The following is a 16912-nucleotide window of genomic DNA, read 5'->3' on the forward strand; positions in this document are numbered from 1 at the left end:
GTTCAAACCCTTTTTTTTCTACGACTTCTCAATACCTCTAAATATTTAGATAAGACAGTTTATAAACATCTAAATTTTCTGGTGGAATTCTATGAAAAATTCAAAAGATTTCTTAATTAAACGGATTGAAACTGATTATTGCTGGTTTTAAATGAAATTTCAGTAAAAACTAATTTCTATTATACATCAACATATAGTGGGCATTGTCACAGTTGAAACAGATAGCTATAAGAAGGCGCGTTAATGTTATTCCTGTATGTATTTACGTCAATATTCATGTAGATAATATCGTCCAGAATTATTGTTTTTGAAGTTCGCTGAGAAAGCGACTTCTGCCGACATTGTCTGTCTCTCCGTTTCCGTTTTCATTTTATACACGTAGTCACATAATAACGTCAGAACACTGATACACATCGTCTGTAAACGACAGCTGGGTCAGCATATGGGTGACGGGGTTAACATAGAAAGGTATGATCGAATAGCTCTAAAGGGTTCTATTTAAGGTTCGAAATCCAAAACGGACTTTATCTCTCTGAGACACAAAATGCAGTGAATTTAAATGAGGATTTGGATCGGTAATTTTTCTCAGTTGTTCAGTTCAGTGTTGTATTTTTTTTACTCCTTTTTCTATATTCTGTATTATTTGGCCTGGGACTATTATACTAATACTATATATTATGTCCCAGATTTGGCCCATTCTTCATCTGTAAACCCCATCCAGACCTTTGTTTCATTCACCTGTGTGAACATATGCATTTGGGGATCAGGATTTTGAAATAGGCAATGATTGTGTGATGCTTTATTGTATATTATAATAAATAGAATATTTATCGAATCCAATTAAAGGGCCCGTTTCCGAGCATATATATATATCTATCTAGTATAGTATGGAGTATCCTTAGTTATTTAATTGATCATTTATATTTTATATAATATATCTCTTTAAAATTACTGTATAATTAATATTATATATATATTTAATTGATCATTTATATTTTATATAATATATCTCTTTAAAATTACTGTATAATTAATATTATATATATATATATACTCCATACTATACTAGATAATGTTTGAAAATAAATTAAATAGAATATTTTGTCTCTCTTCTACATAAAACAAAAATGTTTCTTCTTTTTTTTTGTGTTAGGTGGAAATGCCAGAAGAAAAGAAAAAGACACAAAAACAAATGCAAATGCACAAGGAAAACGGAAACTAGCCTCCAAAAATGGCCCATCATGCTCATCTCGAAAGAGAAAAAACACAAAAAACTCCTCACAGAATAAAACCAAGCAAAACAGTACTGTTAAAGTTTACAAAGATGGTGGAAAGAAACCAACACTTCAGCATAGGAAAAAAGTTTCTAAATCAAAAAGAAGTGGAAAAACCAGAGCAGCTCAAGAAAAGACAAATGTTTATTCAAAAGATTCTGGTAGGAATATTCTTTCTTTTATTTTATATAATGATCTGATTTTTAGCTCACCTGGCCCAATGGGCCAAGTCAGCTTTTCTAGGCTCCGTTGTCCGGCGTCTGTCGTCCATCGTCCGTTTACTTTTACAAAAATCTTCTCTGATGAAACTACTGGGCCAAATTTACCCAAACTTGGCCACAATCATTATTGGGGTATCTAGTTTCAAAAATGTGTCCGATGACCCGGACAATCAACCAAGATGGCCGTTATGGCTAAAAATAGAACATAGGGGTAAAATGTAGATTTTGGCTTATATTTCTGAATCCAAAGCATTTAGAGCAAATCTCACATGAAATAATTGGTAATCAGGTCTATATCTATCTGTCCTGAAATAACAGACAAATCGGACAACCCGTTGTTGGGTTGCTGCCCCTGAATTGGTAATTTTAAGGAAATTTTGCAGTTTTTGGTTATTATCTTGAATATTATTATAGATAGAGATAAACTGTAAACAGCAATAATGTTCAGCAAAGTAAGATCTACAAATAAGTTATAATGATCAAAATAGTCAATTGGCTCCTTAAGGAGTTATTGTCCTTTATAGTAAATTTTTAACAAATTTTTGTAATCTTACAAAAATCTTCTTTCAAACTACTGAAACAAATTTAACCAAACTTGGTCACAATCATTATTAGGGTATCTAGTTTAAAAATGTGTCCGATAACCCCGCCTGATAACCAACATGGCCGACATGGCTAAAAATAGAACATTGGGTAAAATGTACTTTTTGGCTTATATCTCTGAAACTAAAGCAATTAGAGCAAATTTGACAGTTGGTAAAAATGTTCATCAGTTTACGACCTATCTGTTCTGAAATTTTCAGACGACCAGACAAGCCGTTGTTGGGTTGCAATTGCTGCCCCTGAATTAGTAATTTTAAAGAAATTTTGCAGTTTTTGGTTATTATTTTGCATATTATTATAGATAGAGATAAACTGTAAACAGCAATAATGTTCAGCAAAGTAAGATCTACATATAAGTCAAATGATCAATTGATCCCATAAGGAGTTATTGCCCTTTAAAGTCAAATTTAACAATTTTTCGTAAATTTTTACAAAAGTCTTCTCTTGAAACAACTGAGACAAATTTAACCAAACTTGGCCGCAATCAGCATTAGGGTATCTAGTTTAAAAAATGTGTCCGATGACCCTGCCTGCCAACCAACATGGCAGACATGGCTAAGAATAGACCATAGGGGGAAAATGCAGGTCTTGACTTGTATCTCTGAAACTTAAGCAAAAGTAATAACGGTTGCATTATTTCATGCACCAATTGTAAATAAAAAAATCAGGTGAGCGAAACAGGCTCCTTGGAGCATCTTGTTGTATCTTACGACCAACTTTTACTAAGAGTTCCGAGAGACTGAACCGCAGCCATCTGGTTGAGTTTGATTCCTCAATAGATGTCCTCTATACTGTCTGTTTTAGCAATATTTACTCAACATTGAAAAATTTTGGAATGATACTTCAAAAAAACTGGTCCGTAACGGAAATTCACACTTCATTGAACACCTTACATGCTGTATTACCCAATACATTTCTACAAACAAAATTCATGTAAATTGATACCCCACGAAATCCACAGTTGTTGTTATTAACAAAGTTATACTCGTTTTTATTCAGATTTAACATTTTACATGACTGTGTTATTAATGATTCGATTCATGCACAGTTTTGAACTTTTTGTCTAATTGTTTTTTACAGTTTATCATCTTCACTTGCCAATGGTTACGATGTCATGCCCATTTCAACTACATCTTTCTGGTAACAAGATCGCAATTATTTGTTTAAATTTTACCAGCAATTTTTTTAAGATGGTACTCAGAATAGAATCTTGTATGGGTTCTGATTGGACGATACAGGATTGCAATTACTCCTAATTGAAAGCTTTTCCAATTTGGTGTAAAAAATCCAGAAAATCAAATTCACATTTTTCAAATTATAGAAAATATGTTCAAAATCTGCACCTCAAGGTCATTAAAATTTGCTTTTTTAAGCGAAAAAGAAGACGTTTTCAACTGCATTTTAATATAAAAAAAAGAAGATGTGGTATGTTTGCCAATGAGACAACTCTCCACAAGAGACCAAATGACACAGAAATTAACAACTATAGGTCACCGTATGTCCTTCAACAATGAGCAAACCCCATACCCCATAGTCAGCTATAAAAGGCCACGAAATGACAAATGTAAAACAATTCAAACGAGAAAACCAACGGCCTAATTCATGTACAAAAAAATTAACGAAAAAAATATGTAACGCATCAACAAACGACAACCACTGAATTACAGGCTCCTGACTTGGGACAGGTACATACATACAGAATGTGGCGAGGTTTAGCATGTTTAACAGTACAACATAGGAACGAACTATAAAATTCAGTTGAAAAGTCTTAACTCATCAGGTGGATAAATAGAGATACATATAACAATAAAATGCTCCGCTGGGCGCAGCTTGATACGACCGCAGAGGTCGAACCCTGAACAGTTGGGGCAAGTATGGACACAACATTCAAGCTTGATACAGCTCTGAATTTGGATTGTGATTAAATATTTGACACAGCATAGGTTTCTGACACAGAATGAATGTGGTCTAAGAACTTAAAATTTTTTAATTTACCTATTATGGTCCAATATCCAAAATCTAAATACATGGTTAGATTCAGCATATCAAAGAATCCAAAGAATTCAATTTTTGATGAAATCAAACAAAGTTTAATTTTGGACCCTTTTGACCTTAATATGGACCAACTTGATAACGGGACCCAAAAATCAAAATACATGGTTAGATTCAGCATATCAAAGAACCCCCTATATTCAATTTTTGTTGAAATCAAACAAAGTTTAATTTTGGACCCTAACTTGGACCAACTTGAAAACTGGGCCCATAATCAAAAATCTTTACACATGTTTAGATTCAGTATATCAAAGAACCCCAAGAATTCAATTTTTGTTAAAATAAAACTAAGTTTAATTTTGGACCCTTTGGACCTTAATGTAGACCAATTTGAAAACTGGACCCAAAATTAAAAATCTAAATACACGGTTAGATTTGGCATATCAAAGAACCCCAATAATTCAATTTTTGATGAAATAAAACAAATTTTAATTTTGGACCCTTTTGACCTCAATATGAACCAATTTGCTAGCGGGGCCCACAAATAAAAAATCTAAATACATGGTTAGATTCAGCATATCAAAGAACCCCATATATTCAATTTTTGTTAAAATCAAACTAAGTTTAATTTTTGACCCTTTGGACCTTAATGTAGACCAATTTGAAAACTGGACCCAAAATTAAAAATCTAAATAAACGGTTAGATTTGGCATATCAAAGAACCCCAATAATTCAATTTTTGATGAAATAAAACAAAGTTTAATTTTGGACCCTTTTGACCTCAATATGAACCAATTTGATAGCAGGGCTCACAAATAAAAATCTAAATACACGGTCAGATTTGGCATAACAAATAAATAAATGTGGTCAAAGATTTTACAAATCTAATGCGCCATACTGTGCAATTAAAGATTACTTCTTGAAATTTTTCAATATTTGAAATTTGAATAAAAAATCATATTTGAAGAATATTTCTTTTTAATTTCTGAAATCAGAAATGAGAATTACCCCCCCCCCCCCCCCCCCCCCCACCTTTTCCCCCAAAAAATTCTTTCCCTCAAGATATGGTCATAATCTAAATTCAAATTTCCAATGGAATTTGCAACCATAATTACCCATTTAAATTTACCATAGTGCTAACTTAATCTGTTTTATAATAGAATTTGAAATATGGTGTCAAATCTTTCATAGATGCAACATTTGCAGATCTTTTTACTGGTCTTCCTTTATAAATATGCATTTCTTTAAACATAATTTAAAAGCAGTGTAAGGGAAGTAATCAAAACGTTGTTTGTGGATTACCTCCCTTACACTGTTTTAAATTGTTTTAATTGTTCATAAACCATTACTTTATACATAATTTAAAAGCAGTGTAAGGGAGGTAATTTAAATGATGTATTTGATTTATCTCCCTTACACTGCTTTAAATTATGTTTTGAACTAAGGTATTTGTCCATATAAAAATGCTTGTTTTTTGCCCCTTTTTTGGCCCCTAATTCCTAAAATTTTGAGGCAATTACCCCCAAAATCAATCCCAGCATTCCCTTTGTGATATGGAACCTTGTGGTACAATGTCAGAGAGATCCATACACTTACACACAAGTTATGTCTGGAAGTTACAAAAATGCTTATTTTTGGCCCCTTTTTGGCCCCCTAATTCCTTAACTGTTGGTACCATAAACCCCAAAATCAATCCCCACCTTCCTTTTGTGGTATTGAACCTTATAGTAAAATTTCATGGAGATCCATTCACTTAAACTAAAGTTAGAGTGCGAAAACCAATGTGTCTTCGGACGACGACGACGACGACGCCAACGTCATACCAATATACGATCGCAAAATTTTTTTGCGGTCGTATAAAAACACAGAGTGGACGTGGCCGGATACTTGTATATCCCGACAACAAAAAGACACTATCCATTTTTGCTGCATGACCCTGTATATGTTTTTGACATTTCTATTAACAGTAAGTTCCGAACTGCTACCCATTTTTTCCTAGTTTGTGTAGTCTTCGATGAATAAAATATGGAACACCACTGGTACCCTATGGGAATTGCATTATAGGAATAATTGTTCTTTTGTAACATTCTTGACCAACGGCAGCACTTGCATTCTCTTCAGTGTGGAGGTGTAAAAATGATTTTGTCTATTATACATACATGCATTGTTTACAAATTCCTGGAAGCACGAACCAGAAAGATACGTTGATATTCAAACATTTGCGCAAGAAAGTAACACACAGGAACTTCAATTAGTTGATTGAGAACTTTTAAATTGTCACTCAATGTTGTCCTATAATGTTTTGGGGGTTCAGACTTGATGCACAATCACCACATGGCAATTGTTTATTAACATTTTCTACATTTACACATGATCACCTTAAAGGCCCTTTTTAATTGAATGCTGCAAGTTACAACTGGGACCAATAAAAGCATTACCTCATTTATCCAAAATTCTATCTTAAACTGCCAAGGGTGGAGAGGAGGGGACTTGATCACATCCCTTAGCTAGAAAAGAGGACAGATTATATAAGTTTTAAAATTTTTATTTTGTTTTTATGAATATTGGTGTATTAGTTTAGTTAAATTCATGCTTTTGATACATCTTTATGTTTTAGACAGAGAAAATAATTATGTGGTACTTTACTTTTTTCAGATAAAAAGAAAACGCAACAAAGAAACAGAAACAAAGTACATTCTTTTGTGTACTATTACCAGAGAACTGCAGGAAGAGACAAACAAGAAATTTCTTAGAACTACTTTTGATTTTTTGACCTTATTTTTTTTTTTTGTGGATATTGTATTGCAATGCAATTATCTGTTGTAGACTTAGTATTTGTGTTCAATTAATTGATCATATTTCATCTTGAAGTGACTTTACATAGTCCCATTACGACTGTTATTATCGGAGAAATGAATGGCTGTGTTGCACAATGTGCAAAACCAGCTAATAGTATTGTGATGTTAAGCATTCTGGTTAGTGGTTGTAGTGCATAAGGTAACAATTAGTACCTATTTTGTGAAATCACTTTCATTTAGTTTTCAACTCTCTATGTTAAAAAAAAGTCCAACAAATATGTAAGCCTCAAATCTATGGCCAGCCTCAAATCTGTTTTCCATATTGTACTGTGTCCTAGACGTCACAAATCTATGTCCTGTCCTTTTACAAAAAGTCATGCACTGTTGGTGTCAGAATTAGCAAAAAGTCTTGTAGGAAATATTTGGGAACATGGAGTAGAGAGGAAGTTAAGAATAGATATGCTTGAAAAATTTCTTTGACCAAATTTTAGTCTGGGAGTAGGGGGGATAGGAATCGGGGACGCATGTTCACCCCTTCTACATAGGGCCTTTCAGCTTACCACACATTAAAAAAGTGCAAATAACTAATTCTTTATAATTCCCCCTCTTTATTGCCTCCCTCTTCTGAAATATTAGGTCAGTTACATGTATTTGGTGTTTTGCATTATTGTTTTATATAAGATGTATGTGCTAGCCATTTATAATTAAGTGAATTTACTTCAGCGTTCAAGTCTAACATGAGTTCTCAGAAACCTAGTATCATGAAATACTTGTTTGAAATGTACTACATTTGTTCTAAATTTCTTAAAGGGATAGAAATTTTTGTATCAACAATTTAAAATGACTGACTTTTTTTTTATAAATGTAGAGGAATAAAATTAGCTGTGGGAAAAAAACTTCAACTAAATCAAAATTTATTCCAAGAAAAGATGGAGCCTTTGTAGGAAACGAAATGACATTTTTTTTGACAAAATAAAGTTATTTTTTTCCACAATTTCTTCCAATCAGTATCACTGACAAAAATTTAGTAGAACAAAATAAAATGATTGTTTTTCTTACGGGTGTAAAGGCACTTGGAAGAAATTCCTTCCAAGCAGTGGTGGAGCCTTTATACAGAATGAAATGAACTTTTTCTTTCTGCTGTAAAAGTTCTTGGAAGAGATTTCTTCCAAGATTGAGTCGCTGAAATGGAGTGACTTATTTGTGTTATTATATAAATATCAAATGTAAATATATTACTTTTTTCCATTATATGAAAAAATATATGAATTAATTAAGTTGTATAACAGATTATAATAATGTATTGGCAATTTTACTTTTGCAAAATTCAATTGAAATTTCTGCAGTGGAAAGAAAAAATACTTCTTCCAAATTTTTAAAGAAATTTCAGACTGTTGTAAAAGGAACTGGAAGAAATGTCTTCCAAGAAGGAACATTAAATAAGTGAACTATCTGTGTTGAACAAATGGAAAATAATTTGTAAATTTATTACATGTTTCTATATTTGTTTGAAGAAATTTTGAATGATTTAATATTACTTGGAAGAAATTTCTTCCAACTTGAGAGAGGATACAAAATGAAGTGAACAAGTTGAGTTTATTAACTAAAATTATATACTTTATTGGAAATGAAATACATTTTCTAATTTGTTGGAAGAAATTTCTTCCAAGGAAACGGGAAATTTATTTGAACAAAATGTATTGAACAAATTATTGCTTTCCATTTTATTAATTTATAGGTAACTGTTTCTTCATTTCATTGTGATTTGAATGTTTTGTAAAATATGAATGTAAATTTAATATATATATCCAATAAAATTGTCATATTAATGGTTTTTATTTCTCCATGTGTTCCCTTTGCCAGAGAAGAAATTTCTTCTAACACTATTGTTTTACAAAAAATACCAATCAAAAGCAGAATATTAGCATATGAAATTGCAAAATTAGGTATGTTCACAATAACAGCAAATTTCGACCTCTAAAAAGGACATTCTTGGATTTTACTTTTTTATTTTGGACTCTCTTCAATATACTTGGCTAATCGTAACAAAATCTTGTGAAAACAGCTTCCAAGGAAACTTCTCATGAAAATATAAACCTGAATTTTCCAATCGCGTGAAAAACAGAAACGGGCCTACCGTTTTGCGTTCTTGTTTTTCATAAAAATACTATTTAATATATATTTTATATTAATATAACGAGCGAAGAGGGTTGCAGAAAAGAGGTATTTGGAAAGAAACTAGAGGCTCTCAAGAGCCTGTGTCGCTCACCTGACTCTACTTTGGTTTTAGAAATCATGTAAAGATTGATAAAAATCATAACAGATACCCAAATAATGATTGAGGCCAAATTTGGATTAATATTGGTCCCGTTATTAAATAAAATATCCTGGTGGCCATCTTGAACAGTAAATCGGCAACAAAGTAGCAACACTTGGTCAGCACTTCATAAGGAACATTCATGACATGTTTGGTTTCATTCCATTCAGTGGTACTCTAAAAGAAGACATTTGTATGTATTTCCCATAGGGTCCTATGTTAAACTAAGCCCCCCCCCCCCCCTAGCGGCCATCTTGGATGATGGATCGACTGCAAAGTAACAACACTTGGTCAGCACCTCATAAGGAACATTCAGGCAATGTTTGGTTCCATTCCATTCAGTGGTTCTCTAAAAGAAGACAATTGTATGTATTTCCCATAGGGTCCTATGCTAAAAAAAGTCCCCCGCTGTTGGCCATCTTGGATGATGGACCGACTGCAAAGTAACAACACTTAGTCAGCACCTCATTAGGAACATTCATGCCATGTTTGGTTTCATTCCATTCAGTGGTTCTCTAAAAGAAGACATTTGTATGTATTTCCCATAGGGTCCTATGTTAAACTAAGTCCCCCGCTGGCGGCCATCTTGGATGATGGATCGGCTGCAAAGAAACAACACTTGGTCAACACCTCATAAGGAACATTCATGCCATGTTTGGTTCCATTCCATTCATAGGTTCTCTAAAATAAGACATTTTGTATGTATTTCCCGTAGGGTCCTATGTTATACTAAGTCACCCACTGGCAGCCATCTTGGATGATGGATCGGCTGCAAAGTAACAACACTTGGTCAGCACCTTATAAGGAACATTCATGCCATGTTTGGTTTCATTCCATTCACTGGTTCTCTAAGAGAAGACATTTGTATGTATTTCCCATAGGGTCCTATGTTAAACTAAGTCCCCCGCTGTCGGCAATCCTGGATGATGGACCGACTGCAAAGTTACAACACTTGGTCAGCACCTTATAAGGAACATTCATGCCATGTTTTGTTTCATTCCATTCAGTGGTTCTCTAAAAGAAGACATTTGTATGTATTTCCCATAGGGTCCTATGTTAAACTAAGTCCCCCGCTGGCGGCCATCTTGGATGATAGACCGACTGCAAAGTAACAACACTTGGTCAACATCTCATAAGGAACATTCATGCCATGTTTGGTTTCATTCCATTCAGTGGTTCTCTAAAAGAAGACATTTTTATGTATTTCCCATAGGGTCCTATGTTAAACTAAGTCCCCCGCTGGCGGCCATCTTGGATGATAGATCGGCTACAAAGTAACAACACTTGGTCAGCATCTCATAAGGAACATTCATGCCATGTTTGGTTTCATTCCATTCAGTGGTTCTCTAAAAGAAGACATTTATATGTATTTCCCATAGGTCCTATGTTATACTAAGTCCCCCGCTGTCGGCCATCTTGGATGATGGACCGACTGCAAAGTAACAACACTTGGTCAGCACCTCATAAGGAACATTCATGCCATGTTTGGTTTCATTCCATTCAGTGGTTCTCTAAAAGAAGACATTTGTATGTATTTCCCATAGGGTCCTATGTTAAAGTAAGTCCCCCGCTGGCGGCCATCTTGGATGATGGATCGGCTACAAAGTAATAACACTTGGTCAGAACCTCATTAGGAACATTCATGCCATGTTTGGTTTCATTCCATTCAGTGGTTCTCTAAAAGAAGACATTTGTATGCATTTCCCATAGGGTCCTATGTTAAACTAAGTCCCCCGCTGGCGGCCATCTTGGATGATGGATCGGCTACAAAGTAACAACACATGGTCAGCATCTCATAAGGAACATTCATGCCATGTTTGGTTTCATTCCATTCAGTGGTTCTCTAAAAGAAGACATTTGTATGTATTTCCCATAGGTCCTATGTTAAACTAAGTCCCCCGCTGTCGGCCATCTTGGATGATGGACCGACTGCAAAGTAACAACACTTGGTCAGCACCTCATAAGGAACATTCATGCCATGTTTGGTTCCATTCCATTCAGTGGTTCTCTAAAAGAAGACAATTGTATGTATTTCCCATAGGGTCCTATGTTAAACTAAGTCCCCCGCTGTCGGCCATCTTGGATGATGGACCGACTGCAAAGTAACAACACTTAGTCAGCACCTCATTAGGAACATTCATGCCATGTTTGGTTTCATTCCATTCAGTGGTTCTCTAAAAGAAGACATTTGTATGTATTTCCCATAGGGTCCTATGTTAAACTAAGTCCCCCGCTGGCGGCCATCTTGGATGATGGATCGGCTGCAAAGAAACAACACTTGGTCAACACCTCATAAGGAACATTCATGCCATGTTTGGTTCCATTCCATTCATAGGTTCTCTAAAAGAAGACATTTTGTATGTATTTCCCGTAGGGTCCTATGTTATACTAAGTCACCCACTGGCAGCCATCTTGGATGATGGATCGGCTGCAAAGTAACAACACTTGGTCAGCACCTTATAAGGAACATTCATGCCATGTTTGGTTTCATTCCATTCACTGGTTCTCTAAGAGAAGACATTTGTATGTATTTCCCATAGGGTCCTATGTTAAACTAAGTCCCCCGCTGTCAGCCATCCTGGATGATAGACCGACTGCAAAGTAACAACACTTGGTCAACATCTCATAAGGAACATTCATGCCATGTTTGGTTTCATTCCATTCAGTGGTTCTCTAAAAGAAGACATTTTTATGTATTTCCCATAGGGTCCTATGTTAAACTAAGTCCCCGCTGGCGACCATCTTGGATGATAGATCGGCTACAAAGTAACAACACTTGGTCAGCATCTCATAAGGAACATTCATGCCATGTTTGGTTTCATTCCATTCACTGGTTCTCTAAAAGAAGACATTTGTATGTATTTCCCATAGGTCCTATGTTAAACTAAGTCCCCCGCTGTCGGCCATCTTGGATGATGGACCGACTGCAAAGTAACAACACTTGGTCAGCACCTCATAAGGAACATTCATGCCATGTTTGGTTTCATTCCATTCAGTGGTACTCTAAAAGAAGACATTTGTATGTATTTCCCATAGGGTCATATGTTAAACTAAGTCCCCCGCTGGCGGCCATCTTGGATGATGGATCGGCTACAAAGTAACAACACTTGGTCAGAACCTCATTAGGAACATTCATGCCATGTTTGGTTTCATTCCATTCAGTGGTTCTCTAAAAGAAGACATTTGTATGCATTTCCCATAGGGTCCTATGTTAAACTAAGTCCCCCGCTGGCGGCCATCTTGGATGATGGATCGGCTACAAAGTAACAACACATGGTCAGCATCTTATAAGGAACATTCATGCCATGTTTGGTTCCATTCCATTCAGTGGTTCTCTAAAAGAAGACATTTGTATGTATTTCCCATAGGTCCTATGTTAAACTAAGTCCCCCGCTGTCGGCCATCTTGGATGATGGACCGACTGCAAAGTAACAACACTTGGTCAGCACCTCATAAGGAACATTCATGCCATGTTTGATTTCATTCCATTCAGTGGTTCTCTAAAAGAAGACATTTGTATGTATTTCCCATAGGGTCCTATGTTAAACTAAGTCCCCCGCTGGCGGCCATCTTGGATGATTGATCGGCTACAAAGTAACAACACTTGGTCAGAACCTCATAAGGAACATTCATGCCATGTTTGGTTTCATTCCATTCAGTGGTTCTCTAAAAGAAGACATTTGTATGTATTTCCCATAGGGTCCTATGTAAAAACTAAGTCCCCCGCTGGCGGCCATCTTGGATGATGGACCGACTGCAAAGTAACAACACTTGGTCAGCATCTCATAAGGAACATTCATGCCATGTTTGGTTTCATTCCATTCAGTGGTTCTCTAAAAGAAGACATTTGAATGCATTTCCCATAGGGTCCTATGTTAAACTAAGTTCCCCGATGGCGGCCATCTTGGATGATGGATCGGCTACAAAGTAACAACACATGGTCAGCACCTCATAAGGAACATTCATGCCATGTTTGGTTTCATTCCATTCAGTGGTTCTCTAAAAGAAGTCATTTGTATGCATTTCCCATAGGGTCCTATGTTAAACTAAGTCCCCCGCTGGCGGCCATCTTGGATGATGGATCGGCTATAAAGTAACAACACTTGGTCAGCACCTCATAAGGAACATTCATGCCATGTTTGGTTTCATTCCATTCAGTGGTTCTCTAGAAGAAGTTCAAAATGTAAAAAGTTAACGCCGACGACGGACGACGCCGGACGACGCCGGACGACTGACGACGGACGCCAAGTGATGAGAAAAGCTCACTTGGCCCTGTGGGCCAGGTGAGCTAAAAAGGACAAAAATACCATTCAAGAAAGAAACAAAATTCAGAAAAAAATGGGAACACGGGGGACCAGACTAAAGCTTGAGAATACTATAAAATATAGGGGGACCAGACCGAACCTTGCAAACCTCACGAAGACTATGAAACACGGGGACCAGACTGAAACTAGAGGACGATAAAGAGGCGAACAATACCAAGAGGACGATAAAGAGGCGAACAATACCAATTTCGAGTTGTACACGAATCCTTCTTTCGTTGTTTGTATTCTTTTTTCTTAATAATTCAGGCACTAATAGTTTCAATCAAAACTATGGCTGTTATCTTTGATTCCCTCAAATGTCTTATGTTGGTGAAGCTTGAGAAAAGAGAACCAAAGTTGAATTTTATGCCCAATCAGAAACAAAGTTGATTGTGACTCTTTGTTAACGTCGAAAATATTATCTGCGCTGGATGTACCCTCGTCGCTTTTTTTTTGCAAGCTGGAACGATGTTAATCAAAATAGCATTGATCAATTCAAACAATAGTTTGTACCCTGCCTAACTATAATGCTTGGAAATTAAACGTTTATGAAGACTGCAACTTGCAATTAAATTTCAGCATACAACGTAGCACCAGCATTTGGGACATTCATCATTGGTCAACACCTGGGTTCTTTTTTCAAAATTTTTTAATAGATATAAGAAGATGTGGTATGAGTGCCAATGAGACAACTCTCCATCCAAGTCAAAATTTATAAAAGTAAACCATTATAGGTCACAGTACGGTCTTCAACACGGAGCCTTGGCTCACACCGAACAGTAAGCTATAAAGGGCCCCAAAAAATTACTAGTGTAAAACCATTCAAACGGGAAAACCAACGGTCTAATCTATATAAAAAACGAGAAACGGGAAACACTTATGAACCACATCAACAAACGACAACTACTGAACATCAGATTCCTGACTAACTAAAATTAATCATAATTTATACCGAAATGTTCATGAATTAAATATTTTATTCTCTTACGAAAGTTCTTAAATTGAGTTGCTGACCAATATTCCAATAACGCTGACTGTTTCTCTGAAGTAAAGTTAAGTCACAGTGATTTTTGATTTAATGGTATATTTCAAATGTTCATATATCAAAAGTTTGCAAGTTCACTCCATGAAATGCTTGAGGAAAAAGAGAACGTGTGACGCCATATAAAATAGTATCAAAGATCGAATTGTATATACATTTTAAAAAGGACAATGCACACTTAGTTCGTTGAATAAACATTGTGTAGTTCATACTTAACATATGCATGCATGCATCTAATATCATTATATAATTTTCTATTAGTTCAGTAAGTAAGTTGGTACAAGTGCTGCTTTGGTGAATATGCTAATTGCTTACATCCACTTCATTTGAACTTTGGTGGATTGTTGTCTCATTGGCAATCATACCACATCTCATTATTTTTATATAGACATATTTACCACTGGACGTTAAGCAACTGTCAACGATCCATCACTCAGTGTAAATTAAATCTTTTGTTTAAAAATACAAACACACACACACACATATATATATATATATATATATATATATATATATATTTGTCCTCTTTCTATAATAATATTAATGCTATAAAATATATGAAATGAAATTCATCTCTAAAACAGTGATCACATAATGTACTGTTCAAATTACAAACTAAATTTTTTGCTCTATTATACCATTAACCAGTTTCAATTATAATTTTTCAATTTGAGGTTTTAAGTTTTGTATTTTATCTATGAATTCTGTCTTTCACTGAAAATATCTTGATTATCAAAATTTTTAACTTTGTACATTATTTGGCCTTATAAACTTTTTTTATTCAACATGTTCAAGAGTTACTTATGTGTCTTTTACAGACGAAATTCCAGTCCGACCTAAAAAATTAATCAGGGTATTTGTCATTTATGTGTTAATGGCCTGATTTATTAAGGTCTAGACTGGGGTTCTGTATATCTTTATTCTTCATATATTAGATTGGTTTTCTTTAATCATGTTAATCTTTTGTTAATTTTGTCCATTTTCTCTATTCTTTATATTTCAGCACCTACATGTAATATTCTCTAATATTTATTTTGTTTGCCTACTTTTGCCTATTTATTTTTTATACCTTTATTCTGCACATTTTGCCTGTTATTCTCTTTTTTGTAAACCCCATCTAAACCCTCATCCATGTCAAAAATATTTTCAAGTGGTACACATGTATGCAAAATTCTTGAATTTTAAATTGTAGGCAATTATCAACTCATGAAATTCAGAAACAAATACTTGATACTTCACATTTAAATCAACAACAAGAATGTGTCCATAGTACACAGATGCCCCACTGGCACTATCATTTTAAATGTTCAGTGGACCATGAAATTGGGGTAAAAACTGTAATTTGGCATTAAAATAAGAAAGATTATATTATATAGGGAACATGTGTACTAAGTTTCAATTGGACTTCAACTTCATCAAAAACTACCTTGACCAAAAACTTAAACCCGAAGCTGGACAGATATCATCATTGATGGATGGAGGAACGGACGCAAATTAGACCGAAAAGCATAATACCCAAAGGTGGGACTAAAACATAGGCAAATATCCTTAGGTGACAGATTATTAAATTTATCACTAATGCATATATATCAATCTAAAAAGTTTTTAATTGATCTATTAGAATTTTTTAAAATTATAAAACATGTGAATTTCTGTTTGTGTGTGGTATGCAGTAGCAGATCCAGAATTTTCAAAAGGGGCCCACTGACTGCCTAAAAGGGGGGCCCGCTCAAATCATGCTTCAGTGATTCCCTAAATAATTAACCAAATTTTTTTCAAATAAGGGGGGCACCGGGCCACCTAGCCCCACCCCCTTAATATTCCTCTGGTATGGATATAAAATAAAACTTTTAGGAGACCATACACAAAACAGAAAAGATAACAATTATTGGCATTAAGTATGAAATACTTACAATAAACTTTTCAAATTCTCTCCCTGTATGTCATTGTGAACATCTAAATAAATACTGTGTATTCTAATCCTTAATTCTTATGGTTTTACTTTTATTTACACTAATAGACCTACTCCATTATACTTTATTATGTCCATTGAACCAATGTGGTGAGTATATTTATATGATAACATTTACTTCTGTTTTTATGTTTAAGCAAAATACACACAAGTAAATATGGCCTGTTTTTATCCAAAGATCTAGGGAAGACATAAAATGAATTTCTCTTTTATCTCATTGGTTACTATGGATTCATATTGATGTCATGACCTGATTACTTGGACATCATAAAATGTGTAGAGGAATATAAAATGTTGAAAATCATCATGAATACACTACTCTCAGTCTCTTATTTTTATTACTTTTTTTTATTACTATTGTTTTTGTGGTATTTTTGTGAAGAACCATG

General features: G+C 34.7%; 2 long non-coding RNA genes across 2 annotated transcripts; one reads left to right on the plus strand and one right to left on the minus strand.

The window, feature by feature from the left end:
* The first annotated feature begins 1159 nt into the window (after window positions 1–1159).
* LOC127703892 (uncharacterized) lies at window positions 1160–8538 on the plus strand. The gene is made up of 2 exons (XR_007983111.1): window positions 1160–1435; window positions 6746–8538. It is a non-coding gene; the product is annotated as an uncharacterized LOC127703892 (long non-coding RNA).
* Window positions 8539–10245: 1707 nt separating this feature from the next.
* LOC127703534 (uncharacterized) lies at window positions 10246–12886 on the minus strand. The gene is made up of 3 exons (XR_007982996.1): window positions 12821–12886; window positions 10666–11162; window positions 10246–10500 (listed from the first exon to the last, which is right to left on the minus strand). It is a non-coding gene; the product is annotated as an uncharacterized LOC127703534 (long non-coding RNA).
* Window positions 12887–16912: the final 4026 nt, after the last annotated feature.

This window comes from Mytilus californianus, unplaced genomic scaffold (genome assembly GCF_021869535.1).
Source record: "Mytilus californianus isolate M0D057914Y unplaced genomic scaffold, xbMytCali1.0.p SCAF_1, whole genome shotgun sequence".
NCBI lineage: Eukaryota > Metazoa > Mollusca > Bivalvia > Mytilida > Mytilidae > Mytilus > Mytilus californianus.